The sequence below is a fragment of the Pteropus medius genome, unplaced genomic scaffold, assembly GCF_902729225.1.
Source record: "Pteropus medius unplaced genomic scaffold, Ma_sr-lr_union100, whole genome shotgun sequence".
NCBI classification, from domain to species: domain Eukaryota; kingdom Metazoa; phylum Chordata; class Mammalia; order Chiroptera; family Pteropodidae; genus Pteropus; species Pteropus medius.
This window is the reverse complement of record NW_024344241.1, coordinates 5072232-5098446: the sequence shown is the minus strand read 5'-3', so window position 1 is coordinate 5098446 and position 26215 is coordinate 5072232. Positions and strand designations below refer to the sequence as shown.

At 35.5% G+C, this 26215-nt stretch overlaps 1 protein-coding gene and 1 long non-coding RNA gene across 4 annotated transcripts in view; both read left to right on the top strand.

Annotated features, from left to right (window-relative positions):
- CDYL (chromodomain Y like) overlaps window positions 1–26215 on the top strand; it is a 163894-nt gene that overhangs the window by 31754 nt on the left and 105925 nt on the right. The gene's annotated exons all lie outside the window — the stretch shown is intronic.
- On the top strand, window positions 350–26215 carry LOC120607695 (uncharacterized). The gene is made up of 3 exons (XR_005654199.1): window positions 350–361; window positions 2673–2678; window positions 25059–26215. It is a non-coding gene; the product is annotated as an uncharacterized LOC120607695 (long non-coding RNA).

Below are 26215 nucleotides of genomic sequence, written 5' to 3'. Positions count from 1 at the left end.
TGGTGAAAATGAAAATTTCATTAATTTTCATTGAAATGTGTTTCTTTTTTGTATTGTTTCATTACCTAGCATGCTTACTCTACTCTTAACCTTTCTGATTTTTGAAATACCTTTGTTTTCTGTTTGTGATTTGAGTTTATTATCTTCTTAAGAAACTAATGCAAGATCTGTGATCTTTGTGAAGCTTCAGTTTTTAGTCATTTAGAGACTAAACCAGTATAGATAAAAGGGGGAGAAAAAGTGTAACATCCAAATTATTAGACCCAGGAAAACACAGGTCGTTCCCCACACTTCGTAGATTTCATAGAATATTATAGCGAGAAAAGTCCTTGGCAATAAATTTGCTTAATGTGCTCTTCCAGTTTTACACATAAGGACACTATAACTGAGACTAAGAGAAGCTAATTATTGTTTTGTGACAAAGTGCAAGACTAAGATCTTAACTCATGTTCCTTACATCATTACAAGGCAGGTGTTAATCAACCCTTTTTAGAGCTGAAGAAAAATGTTCAGTAGTGAAATAGAATTATAATTCAGATCTCAAAACAAAGACCTACATCATTCCCATTGTGCTACTCCAAGTCAGCAGTCAGAAAGCCAGAGAAAACCCAGTTCTTCTGATCCCTAGTTACCTTGTCCTTCTCAACCAGTAGGAAATGATGGCTCAAGCTCTTCGACCTGCTAAGATTTTTAGTAAACTTAAAATATTTTCTCTCGTGATTAATCTTAACAGGACCTACCCATCACTCTCTTCCTACCCCTATAAACAACAAAACAGACCCCCCTGCCGACCTGATCTTTTTCTAACCCTGTTTCTCAGGCTTGACTAACATACAAATGGCTATTAAAAGGCAAAACGTTCTTATGCTCCTCTGGAATAGTCCATCCTGTACCAGTTATAGAAATTCCTAGTTCTTTGAGAAAATGTCTTTCAATGGCAAATTTACATTAGAGAAGCAATTAGACTTAATAATTGGATTTTTTAGTTTATCACTTAAATGAAAACACAAAATTGGAAAATTTTGTAGAATTATTGGCCCACTGAGCATAAATATTGGTTGCATTTCTTACCTTTATCTGCATGTTCCAAGTTACTCGCTGTACTCCCACTTTTTCTGCTTTTGTTTTGCTTCCTTTTAGCAAAGAGACAATACAGAGATTTTCCTTGACTGTTTTCTGCAGTTAGTTTCTGTACATCTGACGTTGTATTACATCTTAAATTTAGTTCTGTTGTTTTGAGTATAGTAAAAGAGGAAGAAGTTGTTTATGGTAGCTCCACAGTTAACAGTGGTTTTTAGCTAGAATAAAGATTTCAGTCAAAATTTCAAACTAGACAAAAAGACTAGACTAGAAGATGATTTTGAATGGGAATAATGCATATCTAGTTCAAGACACTAAAAACTTAATATGCTATAAATGAGTGAATTAGTTTTTATCTCTAAACATGAGGGTAAGTTTTGCCTTACTTTATAATCTTCCAAAACTGAGCATGTTAACTCATGTTAACCCAGGTACCTTGGCAGTGAAGAGATATATTCTGCTCCCATAGGGAAAAGGTATATGGTTGGTTAAAGGAAAAAGGACTGTAATTGTTGTAAACAGCTAGGAAGACAATGTAGGACCTGTATCAGTCACAGTTCGGTCAGGAGTCAGAAGCCACGCTAGTATTCCGAGGGGCAGAATTTTATAACAGGAATTGTTTAGTTGTGAGAGCTGGCTGTGTAGCAACTGCAGAAAACACATACCACTCAGATTGAACAGGAGGAACAAGGAAGCAACTTAGAGGTGGGGCAACCAGCCCAGGGCTGATCCTGACCTCTGAGGAGTGGGTGTATATGACCTCCCAGGGACACTGACCTATGGGCTGGTGCCATTGGGAAGACAACACACCAGAAGGAGGAAGAAGGAGGATGGATACTTCCTGGCAGTGTCCCTCTAGCACCCTCTGTTGGCAAAACCTAACATCAGATTAGCAAGTACAGGAGAAAAGTGTGTGGTATCCAGCTCCAGTATCACAAAACAGGAAAAAGATAGTGTAGAACTGAGAGACATATCTTCATGTTGCTCCCAGAGTGATCTTTCTAAAATTTAAAATGGTTCTTAATATTGCCTTACCAAAATGTCTTAATGGCTCTCAAAATTTTTTAAAAAATTGTTTTTAATTTTGTATTTTAGAATAATTTTGGACTTAGAAGTTGCAAAGTGGTAAAGTATTCCTGTATACCCTTCATCCAACTTTCTGAATTTTAACATCTTCCATAATCATAGTACAGTTATCAAAATTAGGAAATTAACACTGGGATAGACTATAGACTTTATTCAGATTTTGCCAGTTTTCCTATTCATGTCCTTTTCCTGTTCAGAATATATATAACATTGCATTTGATTGTCATGTCTCTTTAGTCTCCTCTAATCTGTAAGTTACTCAGTCTTATCTTTCATGACTATGACATTTTTGAAGAATATAAGTTATTTTGTAGAGTTCCTAGATTTGAGTTCACTGTGTGTTTTTTCATGATTAAATCTGGGTTAGTACATTTTTTGGCGACAATTCTATAGAAGTGATGTGTCCTTCTATTAGTCTGCTAGGGCTGCCATAACAAAGTACCACAGATGGTGGCTTAAACAACAGACATTTATTTCCTTATGGTTCTGGATGCTAGAGGTCTGAGATCAAGGTGTTGGCACGTTTGCTTTATTCTGAAGTCCCTCTCCTTGACTTACAGATGGCCACCTTTTCCCTGTGTCCTCACATAGTCTTTCCTCTGTGTACGTATGTCCTGGTATGTCTTTACATGTTTAAATGTCCTCTTTTTATAAGGATACCAGTCAGATTGGATTAGGGTCCATCCTAACAGCCTTATTTTGACTTAATTTCTTCTTTTAAGGCTCTCCCTATAAATATAGTCACTTTCTGAAGTTGTGAGGGTTAGGACTTCAACATATGAATTTGGGGTGGGGACATACGGTTTGGCCCATGGTACCTTCTCAGTGCATCACACCAGGAGGAGGGGTACATTATGTTGTTTCCTTATTGCTGATGATAATTAGCCTTGATCACTTGGTTAAGATGGTGCCTGCCACCTTTCTACACTATAAAGCTACTATTTTTCACTTTCCATTGGTGAATCTTGCCTTCAGTAAGTTATTTTGTGATATTTACCTAATGGTGATTTTTCTTTTTCCCTTGCTTCTACTTTTATTTCCAATTTCGTAATTGAAGTTTTCTGTAAGGAAGAGTTGTCACTTCTTTTTATATATTCAGTCATTCAGCTGTGTCTTAAGGAATCACAGATTTGAAAAATCCTATGGGTTATAATCTAATACTCTTGTTAATCAGTTTGTTCTAGTTGGCCACTGGAAACTCCTGTGTCCTGTTCCTATGTCCTTTTGTCATGTTCCATTCACCCTTCCTTTTTTGAGCACTTCCTTATTTTAAGCCACTACAAGATGCTCTCATCTTGCATTTTCCTTGAAGTGTATTCTGTCACTTCTCCAAAAAGCCCTGTTTAGTTTTATTGGAGAATGGCATTTAGAAATCCAGATCTGGGCACAAGGTGTGCTTGTTGCTGTTGAGATATCATTGCTTCTGGACTCTGCTAGGGGACAGAGCTATGGAAATACATGTATGTGCCTTGCCCACAGAAACCTACACATCTTTTTATGGGTCTGTCTTTGTGTGTATTGAAAAAAGAGAGTTTTATATTGTGATAACCTCCATTTGCCACCCACAACTTAGTAGCCATTCTAACTATCCTTCTTTTCTTATTTATAATATCTTTCTCCAGCAGTGAGAAACCTGGTTTTCACTGTAATACACTTACTGAATTCTATTATGCACATAAAAGTACTTTCAGAATTGCTAACTGGAACCCAGTGAGAAATTTTACGAACTAGATCAGGCGTCTGTTGGACCATGGCCAGGTGGACCATGGCCCATGGGCCAAATCCAGCCCACGTCCTGTTTCTGTAAATAAAGTTTTATTGGAACACAGATTGCCTATTTGTTTATATATTGTCTATGATTCTTCCTCACTACAATGGCAAAGTTAAGCAGTTGTGACAGGCTGACCGTATGGCTTGCAAAACTGAACATATTTTACTATCTGGCCCTTTACAGAAAAAGTGCTGACTCTGAAACTCCAGAGTATAGATTTTGTGTGCAGTTCTTTTTATCTTTAGCTTTACAGTGTTCTAGTAAAAACACTGTGTTTTAAAGTTCCTTTTTCCTTCCACCTTCTTCTGTGTAGTTAGCTATTCATTAATAATAGAGTTAGGCTCATTTATTATCACTTGTGTCCCATTTTGGGTTCCCCACATTCCATTTGATTGTAATTGTTTATTTTTGAAGTAAGTGAAACATGACTATAGCTCTGTGACTGACTGGGAGCTTTACAAAAAGGTGTGCTGGGAAATGTCCCTCTCTCCTCATTCGTATCACCCCATTCCTGGTCTACCGTTGCTGTCCACTCCTTTCCCACCCACCCTCCGTGGGTGACCAGTCTCCTTAGTTTCTGGTTCCTTCATGTATGTCTTTTGTACAAATCATCAAGTACATGTTTATTATCTTCTCTTCTTTCTTACAAGAAGAGTAGCATGTTTGCAATACTCTTTTGTGCTTTGCTTTTTTCATTTAGCAGTATATCTTGGAAATTACTCCCAATGAGTTCATAGAGATCATCCTCATTTTTAAAAATAGCTGTATATAGAAGTTTATTCAACCACTCCCTTGTATATGTCATTTAGAATATTTCCAGTACTTCGCAATTATAAACAGCACTGCAATGAATAACTTTATGTATATGTAGTTTTATACTCTCTTCAGTGTACGCTCCTAGAAGTGGGATTGCTAGGTCAAAAGGTAAGTGCAGATGTAATTTTGTTAGCTCGTGAAAAATTCTCAGGAAGGTGTCCTTAGTTTACATTCTCACTGTTATGACGTGAGAGTAAATGTTTTCCGACAGCTTCACCAGCAGAATGTATTGTCATACTTTCCCTCAGTTTAACAGATGTTATATCAGTGTTTTTAATTTGAATTTCTCTAATAGTTTCAATAATTTTTCATGTGTTTGGTATGCTTTTACCTTTTGGTAATCTTTTAATATGTACATTAATATTTTTTACATTTCTTGTGTGTTGTCTATTAATGTATTTTTCTCATTTTTCTATCAGATTTTGATTCTATGTCTTTCAATTTCTAAGAGTCTTTTTATATGTTAGAGATACCAGTTCTTGGGGGGATATTTGTTGTATCCCCCCCCCTTTTATTTTTCGACTTCAATTATGGCTTGTTTTTGCATTAATGACTCTCTCTCTCTCCTATAAGATATCACCCTAATTAATGCTCAGTTCTTGAAACACTCAAATGCTCTCCCTTTACTGCTCCCTGTTAGCAGTGTACTTTTAACATCTACTCCAGGTGCTAGTTCCTAGTTGATTTCTCAACTATAACGAGTTAATTTCAGGAGAGAAATTCTGCCTTCTCAGAGGTACTGCTTTTAAAAAGTTGTTTGATCTGCATAGTATTCTTTAATGACTCTGTGATTATGTGACCAGTTAACTAGAGTTTCTTTCCGGTTTCATCATTGTCATCATATCTATATGGAATGATTTTCCACTAGAGTTGAGACTTTTCCCCCCCGATTAATTTATTATTTCATGCATGCATTTCCACCAAAATCTTTTTTTGCTCTTGTATATCATAAAATTTGCAAGTCCCAATGTTTAACTCAAGCAGCTCTTTCTGTACATTAAATTATTGCAGACAGCTCTTTCAAAAAGTAGTGAAATGGTTAAGTCAGTGCATACCATCAGATGTCAGCTCATCCGTAGAGGAGTCGATTTACTAGGAGTTAATGAAGGTTAAACTTCAGGTCCCCTCACTTTCAAGGGCCAGGCCTGGAGACTTTTTAATAGTTGTCATTATAGAAGGAACATTTCTGCATGCTTATTAACTTAGTAGTTAAGGATTTCCTCTGGAAGGATTAATTAGCAAGAATATGCAGTAGAGGTGAACCATAGTAGGCCATGTGAAAAACTGCTGAATTATGTTCCAAAGATATTACTTCAGATAAAAATAGCAGTAGTTTATTTTTAATAAACTTAACAGATTAAAATTTTTTTCAATAAAAATAGAATACTTGATTTAAAACTGTTTTTAACAGTACCTCTGCAGTAGTGGTGGGCTGTTCACCACCAGCTTATCAATTAATTCTCTTGGCACTATTTTCTCTTGGCCAGTTACTGAGTATTACTTAAGGAGCAAAGCTGGACCACATTAATTGACCTTCTCTGTGTACTTAACCACTGTGAGATCCCTAGAATTCAATAACTACATACTGCTCAAAAGTGTTCTGTATAGGTTTTTTAGAAACTATTAATTACACAGTATTTAACTACATTACTCTTAAAAAGTAAATGAAAACATTATAAATACAGCCAAAGCCCCCTTTTATTCTTACTCATGATCTCAATTCTTTTTTTCTCTCCTTAAACTCCACCCTCTTTGCACTTAAGTAACCACTAGTATCAGTTTCCTCCAGAGCCTTTCAGATCATCTGTGTGCCCTTGCTGCACTTGGTGTGGTTCGTGGACACAGAAGTGGCAGCATCTCTTGAGAGCTGGTTAGAAATACAGAATCTCAAGCATCACCACGAACTTATTGAACCAGAATCTGCATTTTAACAGGATTGTTAGGTTTTTGTGCTCATGTTATTTTGTATACATGCATTAATGAGAGTAGAAAATGCTTCTCATGTGTGTTTACAGTTTACAAAAATCGTCTAATGCTGTAACTTTTTTCCATTAGCAAGATGCCCTAGAGACTTCGAAAGGTCTCTCCATATTGGTATGTAGTAGGCCTGTCTCATTTTTTTTCTTCGCTGCTTCCTAACTCCCATGCTCTAGTGTTTTTCAAATGACTAGTTGGTTCCCTATTGAAGGACATTAAGGTTGTTTGCAGCTTTTCTTGAGACATCCAATGTTGGAACTTGAGAGTTGGAATTCTCCAGGGCATGTGTGTATGCACCAGTGAAATAACTAGATGGAATGATGTGAACATTTTAAAAAATTTGTTTATTTTTATGGTGACATTGGTTAATGAATCCAATGTTTCAGCTGTACATTTTAACAGTAAGGCATATATATATTTACATTGTGTTCACCTCCCATAGTTGATTGTGAACATTTTTAATTTAAAGATCCTGCTTAATTGCCCTCTAAAGTGGCTGTATCAGTTTGACTCTTATTTTGTTTCAGTGATCATTTTGTATATCCTTTATAATATTGTTTTAATTACTGCAGCTTTATAGGTTTTCATATCAAGTTACCCAATTCTTCCTCTTGGTTGTAATTCAAAATTATATTGGCTTTTAAAGAAATTTCACATTTGATTTCTATAGGAAATTGAAAGTCGGCTCATCAAGTTATGTGAAAAATTCTATTGAGGTTTTCATGGTAGGAGATTGTATTGAATTTCTAGATTAATTTTGATGAGAAGTTGAGCCTTCAGGTAGTCATTCCTGAACAAGGTATTTCTTTCAATTTTCTTCAGCTTTACATCCATCCTTCAGTAAAGCTTTATAGCTGTAGTGTATGTATATACACATTTACATATGTGTGGGTTTTGTATTGTAGGTTTGTTAGGTTTATTCTTAGGTGATTTTTCTAGCTTTTATGAATGAGATTTTAAAGAAGATTGGTTTTTAGTTGATTGCCAGTATATAGGAAAATTACTGGTTTTTATTTTTTATTTTTTTGGTATGTTAATCTAATACCTGGTTCTTCTATTACACACTAATAGTTTTAATTATCAGTTAGAGCTCTAGCATTTTCTATAGACATTCATATGCCTTCTAATTAATTGTAGTTTTATGTTTTTTTCCTACAATTTTTACATTGATTTTTTTTTTCATCTAATTTTAGCTGAGAACTGTTGAATAGTAGCATGACGGATAACATTGCTATCCTCTCTTACTGGGAGTGCTTCTACTATTTCACCATTAAAATATGATAGTGTCTAAAAATATAGTGGATATTCTTTTACCCCAATTTTTTGGCTAAGAGATATTTTGTTACTTATTGAAATCTTGAATGGGTTTTAATTTGATGGTATGTTTTTCCAGCATTCATTGATGTTATGTTTCTCCTGTACCTGTAGTGATAGATTTTCTAATATTGAATTATCTTGGTATTCCTGAGACACACTCTACTTGATCACCGTTATTCTTTTGCCACTGATGGATTCGGTTTGCTAAATTATTTGTTTAGGAAGTTTAAATCTCTGCTATAAGTAAGATTAACCCATGCATTTTTTTTTCTTTGTGCTGTTTTGTTTGGTTTTGATATCAGTTGTTATTAGAATGTAATTATTTGTTTATTAGCATTTTGGTGGAATTTCTTGAATTTTCTATCAGACACATAAACAAAATTGTTGGTGCTATATTTTATTTCTGATAACCATTAGTATTAACTTTTGGCAGGTCGGTGTAGCATTCAAATTATTTTCATTTCCACATTTAGTTAAAATTATTCTTAGCAAACTTTTGGGGACAAAACATTCTCTGAAAATGTTAGAGTAATAGGTTTTCTTGGACTTCGGGTAAACAACTGTTTTTATACTTAGTTACTTTAGGGTTGAAGTCATGGAGGAAGAAGCTTTAAGTAAATGACTTGAACCTGTTAGAAAATGAAACTGAACAGAATTTCACTGGCTCATTGAGTATTATACACAAAGCTAAGCAAAGAAATCAAAGGAACTTAGACTTTGAGGAAGTTCAACTTCACATGTAAGGAGTTGCTATTACAAGAGTAGAGTTCACAAATTTAGGATTCAGAATAGACCCTAAAGACCTGACATGTAGGATTCATGTCAACTTGTTGCGGAGTTTCAGTGCAGTCCATTTGAAGGAGAGCCAGCCAGCCAGGCCCTTGGGAGCATATCTCTCAGTCCCATGCTTCACAGGCATTCCTGATTTTCCCTATTTGTAACTGTCAGTTTGTCCTTTCTAAAATCCCAAAGTCAGATTTTTAAGTCTGTTGGTAGGAACTCGAGTTTCAAGAGTTCATGCTTGCATATCAGTAATAATAAGTAATTACACATGGATAAGGGGGCATCTGTTTTATTTTTGTCCACCTAAACCTTTCAGAGCATGCATGCACAAATATGCGAACGTGTGTGTGTGTGTGTGTGTGTGTGTGTGTATCATGTAGATAGGATTTTTAAAATATTCACTAGAAATTCATATAAATATAGCTATGTGGCTTTTTCTTCTAGAACTTAAGTATGTTTTGTTTATGGTTACATGGTCATTTGGTACATAACTCTTTTAAGAGCCCTATGGTTTTCATTCCTTAGTAAGGCTATACTATAATTTAGCCATTTGTTGAAAATTTAGATTATTTACAGTTTTTCAAATGGACTACTGGGTCAGAAAGTATACAATTTAAAATGCTGTGTATTAATCTTCTAAATTGTCTTATTTGTCCTCATTCAGATTGAATGCCTATTTTCGTGTATGTGAATCAGCACTGGTTATTGTCACCCTTTAAGTTTCGCTAATCTAATGGACAAAAATGGTTTGTGATTAACTTAATAGTGAGATATAACATTTTTCTGTTTTGGAGTCATTTAAATTTTTTTCTTTTCCAAGGCATGCTCATGTTAATTTCTTTTTATCATTCAGTTAGGCTCTCTTCATGTTAGAAATAGTCATGTGTTGACAGTGTTTTCCTACTCTGCTACTTGTTGTAACTTTTAAAAATATATATCTTTTGCACTAGAGAATCTTTTTTTATTTTGATAGCTCTTTATGGCTACTGACTTGTATCTTGGTTAAGAAGTCCTTTCTTATGTCAACATTATAAACACCCTCCTGTATTTTTTCCTAGTATTTTTAGAGTTTTACTGTCTTTTATCTAGTTTATCCTATTAGAGAATATTATTCACAGTTTGGATACATAGAGATTGACCTTAAATTTTTTTCATATGAAATTGCCAATTGTCCCAACACTTAATTGAATTCCCATTTGAAAATGCTACTACTGACTATCATATACTAAATTTCCAAAAAAATTCTGAAGTTTCTATTCAGCTTCATTGAACAATTGATCTGTTTTGTAACAACATCACAGTTTTAATTATTTTCATGGTATAGTATATTTTGATAATCTAGTGTGAAAACTTTTCTTAACTTTATTCTTTCTGGTCAGAATTCCCTTGGCTATTTTTGTGTGTATAGTTTCATTTTAAGAGTTTTATTTTGGATTTTATAGGTAGTAAAGGTGTTCTACATTTTTACAAAGGCAAAACTATAAAGATCCTTGAGAAATTAATACTTACCCGAGTTATTTTCCATGTGCTAGATATTGTTTTGAGTGCTTTGTAAATATTGTTACAGGAGAAGCAGTTACATACCTTCATTTTTCAGTGAGCAAAATTAGCCTCATCTCATGACTGTAATAAGAAAATAATAACAAGGTGCCCAAAACTAAGTATTTTAGTAGAGAAAGTATTGATTGGGTATAGATTTGAGATAGACCAACCACGATTCCAGTCTCACTGCCTTGTCGCACTCACCCAGTTTGCATACACCCTTATTTAGCATGGTTGGTATTATATTTGTGTCCTGCTTTTTACAAATATGACTATATCTTCATTTCATTAAAATAATTTTATAAAGGTAACTAATAAATGTTTTATGTCGTCTTCATACTGTTTCAAAATATACTTTATCCTTAAAGGTATTTTATTTACTTTTATTACACTTTCCTTTTGTATTTGATAACATGCAAAAGAGTATGTCACATAGGAGTTATGGAACATAACAATAATAGGACACCTGGAAACCACCTAATTTCAACCAGAGCCTTTTTAATACTCATACATGGAACTGTGTGCTCTTTCCCTAAAGGTATTTAATCACAGTTACACATTTTTAATGATACTGAGACCTACTCTCTGAGTGCACTTCTCTTCTTAAGAAAGGTTATTTTTTTTCCCAATGTAGTGAAATCAGTGGATCAGAAGCCATGAAAAGTTTAAGCTTTTATTGGAGCCAGCTGTTTATTCCCACCAGCAGTACCTGAGAGGGCCATCCTAGCATTTCCTTACCAGTATTGGGTATTATTATACAGCAAATAAGATAAAAAAACTTAATAAACTTGATAGGAAAGTGTTACCTTTTAATTTGTATTTCTTAGATCACTAAAAGCTAAGTGGTTTTAAATTTTTTGTTTGCTCCTTTATAGTTAGAGTTTTAAAAATCACTTTCTATTAACTCTCTATTAAGGATATCAACCTTTTGTGGGAAATATATTTTCTCAGTTTGTTTTCTTTATACTTCTGTGCTTTTTATTTATCTCAGCTTTATTTTTCAAATTGTAGGTAGGTCGATTTGTCTTTTCCTTTATAGTATGAACTTAAACAGTTCATTCTCAAGTATGAAGTTAGTATTTTTATCATTTTAAACTTTTAAATTTATAATTTATCTACCTGGAATTTGTTTTTTCTTTTGCTGTATCTTGATAGTCTCAGTCTCACAATCAGTTAGGCAATATTTTCTTCTTTTTTTTTTTGGATTCATCATGCCCATTTATCAAAAGTTTAAATTTCTGTGTGTACTAGGATCTATTTTGGACTGGTTTGCTAATCAAACTTAGATGAATTTATCTGTGTAGTCCCATTTCTTGGGACAAAGCATTCCTCTAGAGAAAGTTGAGAAAAAAAATTTTTGTATTAAAAATGTTTATTTAAGTTTTGGTAATTCTTTTTTATGGCTACTGCTAAAATTACATTTTCTCAGGCTTTATATCCTCGAGTAGTATAGTATTATTAAATTAAAGAAAAACAAACCAAGAAAGAGAGTGGGTGTGGGTGGTATAACTGATAAACCTTCCTAAGAAGGATCATTTGTTCCTAAGAAAGGGAGAAATTTTTGAAGCCTTTTGAAGGAATGTTTGAGAACATCCTCCATGTGCATGTTGTATAATTTATGGATGGTGTGCAGCTGAGTTAGGCTGCAGTCTTTGCCCTTAGTAGATTGCGTGGACAGTGGGAGTGTTCTTTCTTTCTCCAGTGTCGGTTTAAGGTTGAAGATGTGTTCATTAGAGTTGTAGAGTTTATTGACCTGGAGCCATAATTTGTCTCCATGAGCAAATTGGACCTTTTATTGGTGCCTTGTTTTTTCAGTCATGTTCTGCTTATCATACTTTATCTGAAGGCTTTTATCATATTAACTTTCCTTCTTCAAGAGGAAGAAAGCACAGTTGTATTCTTTAGTAAAAACTATAAATTGGAAAGGTACAAAAGCCAACTCTTATCATAGGCTTTTAGCACTAAAATCACAAATTTATAAATCATATTGAGTGTCATTCTTTTACCAGGTGGCTGAGACTCTTGAGGACCATGTTTTTTTGTTTTTGTTTGTTTTTTTCCTCTTCTCCTTCCCCACCCCAGGGATCGATCCCCTCCTGTCTTTAAGTCTACATATCAGTTGTGAAAGTTAACACAAGGGTTATTAAACTGCCATGTTCTCTGTGTAGGTCCCTATGAATTAGGAATGCTTCCCTCATATCTGAACAAAAATGAGTGTTGAGAGTTTGAGTATTGTTCTTAAATCTAAATCTGTACATACTTTGATAATCAAAGTACTACCTGGCTTTTTTTTTTTTTTTAAGGCTTTGGTGTTTGTATAGCTCTTCAGAATTTTTTCTGAATAGGGATGTTATTTATGTGTGTTGGATTCAGTGTTTTACGATAAATCTCAATCATTTTGAGATTTGGTGATGCTTTGCTTATAGTCGATTAATAGAAATGTGTACAGTTACTTTTAAGTTTTAAGCATTGGGTCTAGAGCTTCGTTTGCTAAGATGTCTTTAGCTTAGACAATTTCAGTATTCAAGCTGGAAGATGACATCAACTTCTCATAGTTCACCATTGGACAGATGAAAGAATCCGAGGCCCAGAGGTCAGGGGGTTGCCCAGCATCACACTGGTCAAGCTGACACCTGAATCCAGCTATTCTGACATGCACTTAATGACCTTTCTACAGGTAGTGGTGGCTTCTGTCCCTTTTCTTTCTGGTTTATTGATAATGTCTATGTAGTGGGATTTTCTTTTGTTGGGCCTAGTTCATCACTTAACAGGTATCACGACAGCTTCGTGAGGTTTGAGATAGCTGCAATTTATAGATAACAATTTAAATGTCAAGAGAATTTACTTATGGTGCCATTTCTTCCTTGATTTCCGCTTCTTATTTCTCCTCTTATAATCAGTTGACAAATTTTTCTTTTAGCACTTAAATATGTCATCCCACTGCCTTTGAGCCTTCATGGTTTCTAACGAGAAAGCAGCTGTTAGTCTTATTGAGGATCCCTTGTCTATAACTAGTCACTTTTCTTACTGCTTTCAGTTTTCTGCCTTCACCTCCACCAGTTTGGTTATAGTGTGTCTTGCAGTGAGTCTCTTGAAGTTTATCCTACCTGGAGTTTGTTGACCATTTGGATTTGTAGATTCATATCTTTCCTCAATTTTGGATAGTTTGGGGGCCTTACTTCTTCACATCTTTCTACCTCTTCTCCCTTTTTGTACTCACATAATTTGTTTCTTGGTCCATTTGATGGTATCCCATTAGTTCCTTAGGTTCTGTTCACTTTTCTTAATTCTCTTTATACATGTCCAACTTAGTAAAAATTGTCCTGTTTTCAGGTTCATCAGTTTATTTTTCTGTTTGTTAAAATCTGCTGTAGTACCCCTTCTGGTTTGCTTCAGTTATACTTTTCAGCTCCAGAATATTTATTTGTTTCTTTTTTATAATTTCCATTTCTTTATTTTGTTTATAAATCATTCTTTCTGATTTCTTTTAGTTCTCTGTCCATGTTTTTCTTCAGCTTTTTGAGCATATTTAAGATTGTTTAAATTTTTGTTGCGTAGTAAGTCCAATGTCTGGGCTTATTCATTGCTGGTTTCAATTTTTGCAAAGACCATATTACTGGTATATGGTCCCTGAAGTCTCTGTTCCTTAGCTTATGTTCAGCTAGTGTTTTGACCAATATTTCTTTAGATGCCTGGAGCTAAACAAACAAAACACCACCTCTCTTTGTCTTTGCATATTCGCTCTGTGACAAGGCACTCTTTCAGCATTTAAGTGTTTGCACTGAAGTGAAAGCTAAGTTTTCTAAGGTCCTTTCTGAATGTGCATCTTGCCATGGGCATTTGTAGGTCTTCCTATTTGCCTACTTAAAATGCTTTTGAATGTCCTATTTTCTTTTCCCCAGCTTTTTTTATGGGCTTTATGGAGTCTGTTTTATGTCACAATCATAATCTTTTGCCCCAGGTGTCTATGGGTTGTTAGTTCACCTTGCAGTGGTTTTGAGTAATGCCAATTTTCTTGCCTAAGTTTCAGCGTCTTGTGTCAGTCCTTTAGATAACCTCTTGTCAGATTAGAATAAAACTACATGATAATTTGTGAATAAAGTCTGCCTTGCTCCCTCTAGAACTAGGAACTGGGAATGCAGGCTGCCTTTGTTAAGACTTCTTCCACCTTGGGGGAGGATAGGGCAAGAACAAATACAAACACCCCAAAACTTTGTATTACTTTGAAGTTACCTTTTTTATGATTCAGTGTTCTCTTGTTTGCTGCAAACCTTTGACTTCTTTCCAGAATTCTGACAAATTCTAATAGTTTCTGCTTGTTTTTTGATGTTTTGGCAGAGGGTAGGGGAGTGGGCAGGGAGAAATAGAAGCTTCTTGTCTTGCCATTTTCTCAAGCCTGTCGATACTTCTGAATGAATGGTTGTGGTGGAAGGTCTTTCAAGATTTTAAATAGTCAAGGTGTACATTAGAACCCTCTCTATAATTCAGGGGGTCTGCATAAGGTGAAACCACAATACACCTTTAAACTTACATTAAACAGTTGAGGCTAGTTACGATTTTTCTAATACGCATTGAAATAAATATAGCCGTAATAAATTTAATTGTTCATCCTTGTGCTATCTAAAAATTATATTGTGTACCATCAGTAGGTCATATATCATGCTTTGAGAAATACTTCCTTGCCATAAATGTAGATCTTGGATGGCATTGATAGTTTTGCTTCATCAGCTCTTACTATATTCTAGATCAGGCAGGCTACACTGTTACATTGTAACAGCCCATTTACTTGTAGGCACTCTGCAATTCATAAATTGTTTGTGTTCTGAAACTTTTTTTGAAATTGGTGCTTTCGATATGGGAATTTTTAAATTAGTGTTATTCATAAGGCTTAAGTTTCCAAGTCACCACAAATGTTACCAATAACTATGTAAAGTAGAAAAGATACTGTCGAGCCAGAAGGGGATTTTGATTAATATATTATATACATGTGCTTTCAGACTTCCAGCGCCCTAGAGGAGCTGGGACTTTAAACCAGTGTGATACATTTGCATTTTGGTTTAGTTTACCTTTTGTTGTTGTTTGTTTTGAATCTCTTTCAAGGATCATAGGAATCGGACCCTCTACTTCTCTTTTCCAGTGGTACCACTTGTTATGCATCCATTATGGAGCATGGCTCACACTATCTTCTCTCTTGTTTCTGCAGTAAACACTTGGCTCTTTATGTCTTTTAAAGGATTTCTTGTTTTTGTTTTTTGGGTTTTTTTGGTGTTTTTTTTTTTTTTTCTTTGTTAGGGATAGGGGAAAAATGAGAGTTTAAAACCTTTTTTTTTCTATTTATACCATTGTACAACAAGGAAAAAATAAGCACATATGTTATGCAAAGGAAGGGCTGCTGCAGAAAACTATAGTTAGTGCATCTTAGGGCAGGTTTGGCTCTTAGTGTGATAGTCTGTAGTGTGACTAAGAGACAGAGGCTTAGGATGCACCTGAGAAGGTGCCAATGCTGAATACAGAGGAGAAGGTGGAAAAGCAGAAAGGGGAGCACCTTTTCTGCTTCTGGCTTCTTGCTACAGATGGCCCTGTGAGTGTAGACCTTGTCCTGGATGTAGTGAGAGAACTGGGGATAAGGAAGCTTGATGGAACAAAATGGTGTTTGTTTTCTGTGGGTGCCCCTGGCATGGAGTGGTGGGGGTGGGTTGTGTGCTTGCTCACACATTGGCCCAGTGTCTCTCTTATTCACCTCTGTATTCTCAGTATCTTGAAACTCCTTGTCGAATGGATAAGTGTCCAGATCAGGTAGATGAACCATTCTTGGCATGGACCTGAGTAGGCAGTGTCACATGTTCAGGGATATAAATTGGCAGTTGGTTTTATTTTACCAATTTGATTCTGCACACACTGTTCACATAGTTTTATAATTAGAATGACTATGCAATTTATCTTTCAAATGGAGGCATGTGAGCAAAAAAAGAAAAAAATTTATGTACTCTAAATATTTTTGACCAAATTTATTGTATGATAGACTTGCAAAATAATTATTCAAAAAACTATTTTCAAAAATTAAATTATCCAGAGAAGCAAACTGCTGTGTATTAAATAATTAAATTGGTCATACAGATATAAAAATTAGTAATTATTCTTGGTATATTTTCACATACTTTTGTCATATACTGTGTTACTGATCTTACTCTGTCTTAGGCAAACCAGGACATATGGTTATGTTACGTAAATCCATAAAATTAAGCTTTTCTCTAACTTGGATGGTTCTTCCTTTTCTTTTTCCCAATTTGGCCAGCAGAGGAGCTTCTTAATTGGTTTCAACAATGGTCCACTTAAGTTACTCTTCTCATTTTTATTCCACACGCTACATTTACACAACTCTACTATGTGAGCTAATAAGACCCAAGTCTGACCCAGCATTGACCATTTATGAATGTCACTAATGGTCCTGCAGTGATTGTGTGTACCAAAATCATTGGCATGGGAGGGTAGTTGTAAATTTCTGTTTTCTTTCCTAGAGATTTAGATTCAGTAAATCATGGGGAAAGGCTACTAAGTGGGAGATTGAGGTGCTTTTCTATCTCCTTAGTTCATTACCTACTGTTTTCTCCTCCAGTTTCAGTATAACACCACCTGTTGTAGTTCCCCAGTGTCCTATTTAGTGGCCCTGAATGTCTTTTTTCCACATTCTTCCATCAGCCAGGAAGACAGTTATTGTACATCTTTGAATTGAAATTATATTTATTGCTTTTTTATTCCATTTTTCTATAAGACTGAGCATCTTGTGATAGCAGGGTCTAAGTCTCATAACTAACCTGAAACTCATGGAGACTGTTTAGTGATGATTGTAGGTATAAAATTCAAGACAAGGATCTTTCCACTGTTCCTCTTTGTCATGAACTGAAAATTAAAAGTGAATCAAAGTAGGATTTGTGTGTCACTTCATGTAGCTCATTGTATATAAGAAGTTCTGCTTTGAAAGCATCAGTTTTCTCCAAGATTAATCAGTGTGGTGATTTCTAACTGATTGGGAAAGAGTATCATTTTAATTTCAGACTTTTAATGTGCTTTAGAAAGTATGAAAAACACCTCCTTTAAGAACCACTGCTTTATTTTAAAACACATTAGCAACTTATCTTTCTACAACCAGGATAGGACTCAACAATGAAGGCTGGAAGATGCTGGAATCCTCCAGCTCTCTGGGGATAGAATCAGGAACTGTCAGCAGGAGTTCTCAAGTTTTTTCTGCATCTCAGGATTGATACAGGAATGGTTAGAAAAGATCTGCCAAAGCTTTTCTGAGAGTTCATGCCAATTGGACGTGTCTCACACTTTTAATTAAGATCTGGTAGAAGTCAGGTAATGACCAGTGTTGAAACTGGACTTTTCTTTTTTATATATTAAATTTATTGGGATAACATTGGCTTAAAAACATTATATTGCTTATAATATTGAAGTTTAGTAAAATTTAGCCATAATTACCTATTATTCTTTGAAATAATGATAGGCTTTCTACAGAAACAATTATAATCTTTATGAGGCAGGATTTTGTTTTGGTAGGGGTTGCGGTAGCCGGGTCCATTGTATGATACCCCAAGGTCTAGAACAGCGTCTGGCAAATAGTAGGCACTCAGTATTTGTTTAAGAATAAATGAACTTTGTAGTAAAGTTCGAATACAGTGAAATGATTCTTTGATGCTTCAAATTTTTTTTCCTATGGCACATTTCTGCAGAAATTGGGGAGTTTTGTAAAAACCTTAAATAGTCAGAATTACCTGATACTCTTTCCCAGTCAGTTTGAAATCAGTTGCTAGTACCTAGAGTCAGATGCATGCCTCCTGTTACAGATTTGAAAATGTTCCTTTTTTAAATAATTTATTTAAATTAGTTTCAAGTATACAGTACATTGGTTAGACATCTATGTTGTTCATAAAACCATCTCCCCTATTGCTCTCTCCCTCCCCTGGCCCTCCACTTTCCCATCATATTAATGCTAACTGTATTCCCTCTGCTGTGCTCCCCATCCCCGTGCCCAACTATCAACTACTAATTTGTACTTCTTTAACCCTTCACCCTATTCTCCCAACCCCCCAACTCCCCCCTTTGTCCGTCACCGAATTATCCACTATATTTTTGAGTCTGCTTTTGATTAGTTTGTTCTTTTTGTTCCTTAGATACTGCACATAAGTGAAATTCTATGGTATTTATCTTTCTCTGTCTTACTTATTTCACTTAGCATAATAACCTCTAGGTCCATCCATGTCATTACAAATGGTAAGATTTCATTTTTTTTTTTAATGGCTGAGTAATATTCCATTGTATATATGAACCATAATTTCTTTATCCAATCATCTGTTGATAGGCACTTAGGTTGCTTCCATATCTTGGCTATTGTAAATTGTGCTGCCATGAATATTGGAGTGCATAGATCTTTGTGAATTATCGTTTTGATTTTCTTTGGATAAATACCCAGAAGTGCAATTGCTGGGTCCAAAGGTATATCCAGAAAATGTTCTTTTTAACAAATGCATAAATGAGCCAGCATATGAGAACTACGTACGTCTTGTTTGGAATGGCAACAATGAAGGTCTTCCAGGCAGGAAGGAATCCTCAAACTGGTCTGCCAACCCGAATTTTTTCATTCAATTCAATGAAAAGGCAGATATTTTGCTCAGGAGAGGAATTCTTTCTAGAGAGTAATAAATAGTACAGGACAATTTTAGTTGTGTGACTGTTTTTAGCTTCCCGATGGTTTGTGTTTTACTCTTTATTTGATTTTTAGAATGTACTTACCTTTAAGCTTCAGTTGTATGATGGCAATTTGAGGTGGTTGCCTAAGGTTTCTCTGGGAAACCCCTTAGGACACCCATGCAGTTTGGCCTGTTTTGTGAAGGTGATAGGGGCAAAGAGCAAAAGAATTGCATATATAGGATATTTGAAACATGGTTTGTTTTGTTAATAATATTTGACTAATTTTCTTAAACATTTCTTATGTAACAGCAAAGGTGAAAAAGATAGTACTTTACATTAAAAAAAAAAAAGAAATCTTACCATTTGCAACAACGTGGATGGACCTAGAAGGTATTATGTTAAGTGAAATAAGTCAGACAGAAAAAGACAAATACCATAAAAATCTCATTTATATGCAGAACAAAATAAATGAACAGACAAAACAGAAACAGAGTCATAGATACAGAGAACAAACTGATGGTTTCCAGATGGGAGTTGGAATTTAGAAGTCTGAGTAAAAAGGTGAAGGAATTAAGCAGTACAAATTGGCGGTTATAAACTAGTCACAGGGATGTAAAGTACAGCATAGGGAATATAATCAATAATATTGTAATAAATATGGATAGTGCCAGGTGCATAGTAGACTAATTGGGATCACTTCATAGATTATATGAATGTCTAACTACTATGCTGTACACCTGAAACATAAAATAATACTGAGTGTCAACTGTAATTGAGAAAAAGGGTTTAAAAAGCCAGTATTTTAATATATCGAGCCCCACTTGTCATTAACTTGTGTCAGTTGTTTTTATTGATTAAATTTTAGATTTAACTATGTTTACTTTAGAAAAGAGGTCTTATTTAAATGTCCTGATTTGTTTGCGGACATCTAGATTAAAGTCATTTTGCTTTCGTTCATAATCCTTTAAATTCCTCTAGTCAGGTGTCAGTGTTTCTTAAAATCAACAAATGCGTAAAGCACCATTGTATTGGTGAGTGTGGGGGCTTTGTAATGGTGTTGAAGCTTGTTAAAAATGTGGAGTGATAGGCAAGTTACTAAAACAGATAATACTGATTTGGGGCAAAATGAATCTTTATGAAAGCATACATTAGCAGTTATCTGCCAAGTATAAATGCTTTTTGAGGGTAACAGAATTATTATAAACAGGATGCTATAGAAAGTAAGGTCAGTGTTGAACAGAATGATATTTATGCAGGTTTCTTTTTTTTCAAAGATTTAAAAAATCTCAAGCATGATATGTTACTTATGAATTTATTTGAGGCAGCCATTTAAATAAGTGTTTGTATTTCTTATTAAGTAAGTGTTCTTACTGTTTTTCCTCACTTCAGTGTTTTGGAACATAAACTTCACTGTTCAAAGAACTTCGTCTATTTAATTTATTTTTAACGTTTAATAGAAAATTTCCCCCAAATGGTAAAATTAGTCATGTCAGAACGAAATCCTTCTCCCCAAGTTTAAGCAGTGAGATAATTCCTATTTATTTTACATCTGCTGTGTGCCAGACATTTAAAAGTTCACGGGATTGCAGCAGAAAACAAAACATGAACTTCGTGCCCTCATGAAATTCACAGGTAGACTCAGCAGGATCAAGAAATAAAACTGCCATGATCACTGGGGTGCTGGTGCTAAGAACTCAGAAAAAAACAAGCAGGGAAAGGGGATAGGACTTGGGAGAGGGTTACAAAAGAAGCCCTGCCACAATACAGAGTATATTGGCTGGGTGACTTAAGGTCAGTCATTTAACTCTGGAACCTGTGTTCTCACGAATAAATTGCTAAAAATAGTACATGTTCAACCTACTCTATAGGGTTGTGTGGGTATAAGGAATATTATTAGTAAAAAGCCTTTATAAATAGTGCATGTAATGATAAATGTTAACTTTAGTATTAGCTTATTTATTAATCTTCACAATAATGCTACAGGTTAAGTGCCATTATTGTGATTCTTTCCTTGATTAATTCTGCAGATATTTACTGAGTGTTTGTGGGCCAGGTAGTAGGGATATGGCTAGGTTTTAAATAGACAAAAAAACCTTCTTACCTCATTCTAGTTGAAGTATGGTTGAAGAGATGTGGAGTTTAGTACCTTTCACAATTGCTGTGTGTTATATTTTATTGAAAAGTCCAGTTTGGTGATCTTTTGTTAACCAGAAAAGAGTTTATATTTTAGTCAAAAAATTTATATTTTAGTAAAGGTTGTGATAAGAAACACAATGTAATTTTTTTTTTCCATTAATGGTTTAGGGGTCACTTAAAATAGTAATTTGTAAGTATCCATTTTAAAAGTATTACTGGAGTTCCTTTCCTTATAAAAATTTTATAGCTCTAAATTTGTAAGTGTTCAATGAGAACACTAAATTTAATAAATTTTGTGATGACAGTGTAGATCAGGAAATAGAAATGAAATATATTATATGATAATTAAAAGCAGTTAGTCAGATTGTGAAAACCACAAACAATTTAGCTAAGCTGATGAAATGCTGGCTGGTAAATGAGGTTAGTTCTCCCTTTGGGAGAGTGGAGAGAGGTGGATACAAATGATTTGGGTACTTAATAAAAATTTTTAGGAGTTAAAACATCATTTGAAATAATGAGTAATTTGCAGTAATAGGCAATACAGAGTTCTTCATTGAATTAACAAGTAGAAAATCCTGCTTTTGCTTACCAGAGGAAAAATAATAGGTATCAAGCAATGTTTTAATGGCTAGTTCAGACTGAGTATTTGGGTCTATGGCTTGTTAAGACTGACTAGGATTTGTGATTTAATCTTAGGCCCTTAAAGGTTTCGGGCGGCAAGCGATGTGCCCTCACTGACACAGACAAAATCTTGACATTGTTTTGGGGAGGTACCTCCATGGATGACAGTTACAGCACTTTCTTAGATAGATCGACATAGTTCCCTCTTGTTCACTTTCAAAACAAAAGACATCATATTTGTTAGAAAGTAATTTGAGCCCACCATTCCCAAGCTCTGTTGCTCATTACATAACCTTAGGCAAGTCACTCAACTTGTATGATACCTTTAGTTTTCTCATCTGTAAAATGGATATAACAGGATTGTGGGACTCAAACGAGGTGATCCATATTAAAGACTTAACCCAGTGCCTGGCACATAGGTATATGAAGTGCTTGATTATTATTAGCTATCATTACTGATATAGGTGAAGATTTTTCTTAGAAGAAGCATGAGTCTGCCATTCAAAAGGTTGAGTTCTCCTTTTGGGTTAGGAGTGAGTCTTTGCATTGTCTTCACTGTGGCAGGCAAGATTTACAGCACTTCTTCCTATTTTGTGGGTGCAAGAAGCTAGAGTCTGGGGGTTGTCTCTAGGTAAGGGGTCTTAGAGAAGGTAGAAACCTAGAGATCATTTGCTTGTGCGAACATACATACCACAGCCACCCACTCACTGACCCCCTGCTAAGCAGGAAACCAGTGATTCCTTTTAACTCTTCACTGCCTTTGAGGATGCATTGTATCTACCCGCTGCTTGGTAAAAATTCTTCTGGGCAATCTCTGATATTGACAGGCCTAAGAATGTGGCTCTGTATATATTCAGACTTTCTCATCCTTATTTCATTAGAAGCATATAGCTGTCATTGTTCATATTTAGCCATGAGAAACTAATGATCATATTTGGAAAATGATACCCGGACAGCGGGTGTTGAAACGACCAACCAGCGATTGAAATGATACCTTTTCTAGCACAGTCCCCCTACTTTTACTTTTACCTTTACTTTTTGATATGACCAGACCAGTTTCTTTGTCAAATGTCTTAGTTCTGGATTTATCTAATCATTTTCTTATGGTGTTTTGTTACTTATTTCTCTACCCTTGCACTTCCTGTAAATTGGAAGTTTAGGTTAATGTCTAGCTCTTTTGTGCTGTCCCACATCCTGTCACCAGGCCCACAGTGGCAGCTTGTCCCATTGGTGGATGCGTGTTTGTTGATTTGGGTAGTGGTGTCTCCATTTTGAAGGGGTGCATTCCCCCTGATCTTAGTAGATAACGTGGCAAGGTGACATGGCACCACGTGGAAATCCCGTTTCCATTAATGTTTCAACATGTGAGTTTAGCATCCACCGATGGTCCTTGCAGAATCTTCAGTGAGTGTTACAGTGTGATTTCCTAATTCTGTCATTTCTTGTATATATAGTAGGTAGGATTATTTTGTAAAGAAGAGTTTTCTCATAAATGGGTAAGCTACAATTCCTCCTAGAAAGGTAGGACTTAATTTTTTTTTACCAATTTTCAAAGTTTAGATTTGGTGTAAAAGTTACCTTCACTGGTGATAAGTGAGGGTTTAATTTTGTGTGTGTGTGTGTCATTGTGGACTTTTGATTTTTACTCAGTGATTCTGATAAAGTAATTTTTGTTTGGATTGTCCAAAGGGCCAGTGGGAACCCTTTCTTGTAGGTTCCTTTATTCTTTTGACATCTTCCTCCCCACCAATAGTAGTCTTTGAGTTTTTCCTTGCATTTGGTACAGTGAGACAGCACTGACTCTCCTAATACTTCCCCGTGTGATTGATGGGAGTACTAATTATAGATAACTTTACTTAGTATTTACTGTATGTCAGGTACTGCTTTAAAAGTATTACTACATTTGGACTTAATACCAGCCCTGCCTGAGGATGAGTATTTTTTTTTTTTTTCTGTAAAATGAGCACACCAAAGTTCAGAGCGGTGAAGTGAGGGCAATGTGACTTCTCTAGAACCAGCTGTGAAATGGCAAAGCCTGAATCTGAATCCATACTTCCAATTCAGGCCTCCAAACTCATGTTACCAATTGCAGTTGGATCATATTACCTGCCTCCCCCTTGCAGTACCAAGGATAGTTCTAGAGAAGCCTTGGAATGTTCTCTAATAAGCTTAACTCCTTTCTTGCTTCAAATCCTCAATTACTGCATTTACTCTACATCCTGCCTTTTTCCTTCCAGTATCCATATTCCTGTCAGAGGGGGCTTTCTTTCTTCCATTTTTTTTTTTTTTAAAGGCAAATATCACTTTTGCTTACAGGATAAACTCCAGCCTCTTGCATGGCACACTGGCTCTTTTAAGATTTGTTCTCCGAGCTAGCCTCTGGCCTTTCCACTCAAAACACCTGCAGGTACAGAACAGAACAGCTTGCAGAAACCCTGTTTGATGTGCTCTTCTGTGCCTTTGCATACCTTGTTTCTTCACCTTGGAATCCTCCTCTGATTTTCGTGTTGTTGTTTTTTTTTTTAAGTCATCACAGATGGGCATCTCCTGGAAATGTGTTTTCCTGATTCTTGGTATAAGGTTTCCCTGCTCCCAGTGTTCCTCCTGGAATTTCTCCTAAGTTGCAACTCGCTGTGTGCACGTGGCCCCCTCCATCAGGCCACTGGAGGGCAGAGCTGTGCCTTACTCATCCATCTCTGCAGCCCAGTTCTTCCAGCCAACAAATAAAGTGTTAACTCCCAGCACTAGTGCTTAGCACATAAAAACCCTTGATATACATTTGAGCAGATGAATTTCTCCTCCTCACTGGAATTGTGGCTTGGATTAAATAAGAATCCAAGCGAACACCATCTTGCCCAGTGTAGCTCAGGGCTCATCTTCTTTAAGACGTTTTTCCTCATTATCCCAATTTTTCTAAAATCTCAGCATCCCCAGTTTACGGTGTTCTCAAATGGTGAAATGGTAAGCCACTTGGAATAAAATACCAGGCAGTCTCATGGCTCTTTGTGAGTAGAAAAGTGCTTCCAAGACTGGCAGCTGAAAGCTGGTCTCATTTAGCATTTATATAATTAAAAGGTAAGTTCTGACCTATTAGTGGCAGCCCAAGGAGGATTTAGTTCTAGTTCCAAGAGCCTATAACCTCCAAAGTCTGTACCCCTCGGGGTATATGTAGCAGGGAGATGCCTGAAGCACCTCTTCACTGATTTGTTTGATGTTCTTTGGTCACTTGTCTTAAAAGCTAGCTAAAATTAAGGGAAGGGCAAGTCTAATGAGGCCTCTGATAATCATCAGCCAAGACTCATGTAGAGAGGGCTAAGGCTGAAATTTGACAAGATCTGGTTGCAGTCATTAGATACATGGACAAAGTAAATATGAGCTTATTTACCAAATACTGGAATTCTGGACCTAGTCTTTATACAGACAAGACTAGTTTAAGATTAAATGAAAGAAAATAATTATTTCATGTATAATAAGCTTAAGATTTTAGATTGACTGTATAGATAGATTGAAGGATGGTTTATATAAATTAACTGATCCACAATGGAGTCTGAAGAAAGTACCAGTGAAAGTCCAGTATCTAACCCTTTGGTAAAGTAATTTACCCTTTTCTCTATTAATGTCCTCTTATCTCAGCAGTTTTTGACCTATTTAAACTATGGGTCCATTCTGAAATCTGCCAAAAAGGCATGGACTCTCCACCTAGAAAATTACACATGTGCATCTGCAGAATTTTTCCATATAGCTTTTTTATCTCCTGAGGGGAAAGGCCAGAGAAGTCATAAACCCATTTGAAAATTATTTGTGGACTATTTTTTCAAACGTTTTTTTGACCGCAGCCCACAGTGAGAAATATATTTTGTATCACATCTTACTATACACATGTAAGAACATTAAATGTGAAGTTTCAAAGAACATTAATCCTACTATAAGCAACATAATTGTTCTAGTTCATTTTATAAAAGGTCATCAATAGAATTGATTTTATGACACATTAATGAGTCTTTACCTGCAGTTAGAATAAAAAATAACTCCACTTGCAGAGTAGCCAAGTTTTAGAACCATTGCTTTATCCTGGTCAAGTGCAGTATTAGAGTGTCTCCTCTTCACACACAGTTTTTATGCTCATTGTCTGTCTGTTGTTAAGAAAGATAGGTTGGGCCTGGCTAAATGCTTACCTTGAACAGTTAGAAGAAAAGAGTTACATTTAATGTCTGACAGATTAAGAATACTGAGATCTGAACTACGTTACTCATATAGATTGTAGGAATCTCACATTCTCAAGTGAGCATGCATCCTTCGTGTTCACAAACTCATATATAAAGAACATCAAGGTGTAGCGGTGAACAAGATAACTCCTGCCTTCTAGTAGAGAAGCTAGGCAACAAATAAGATTAT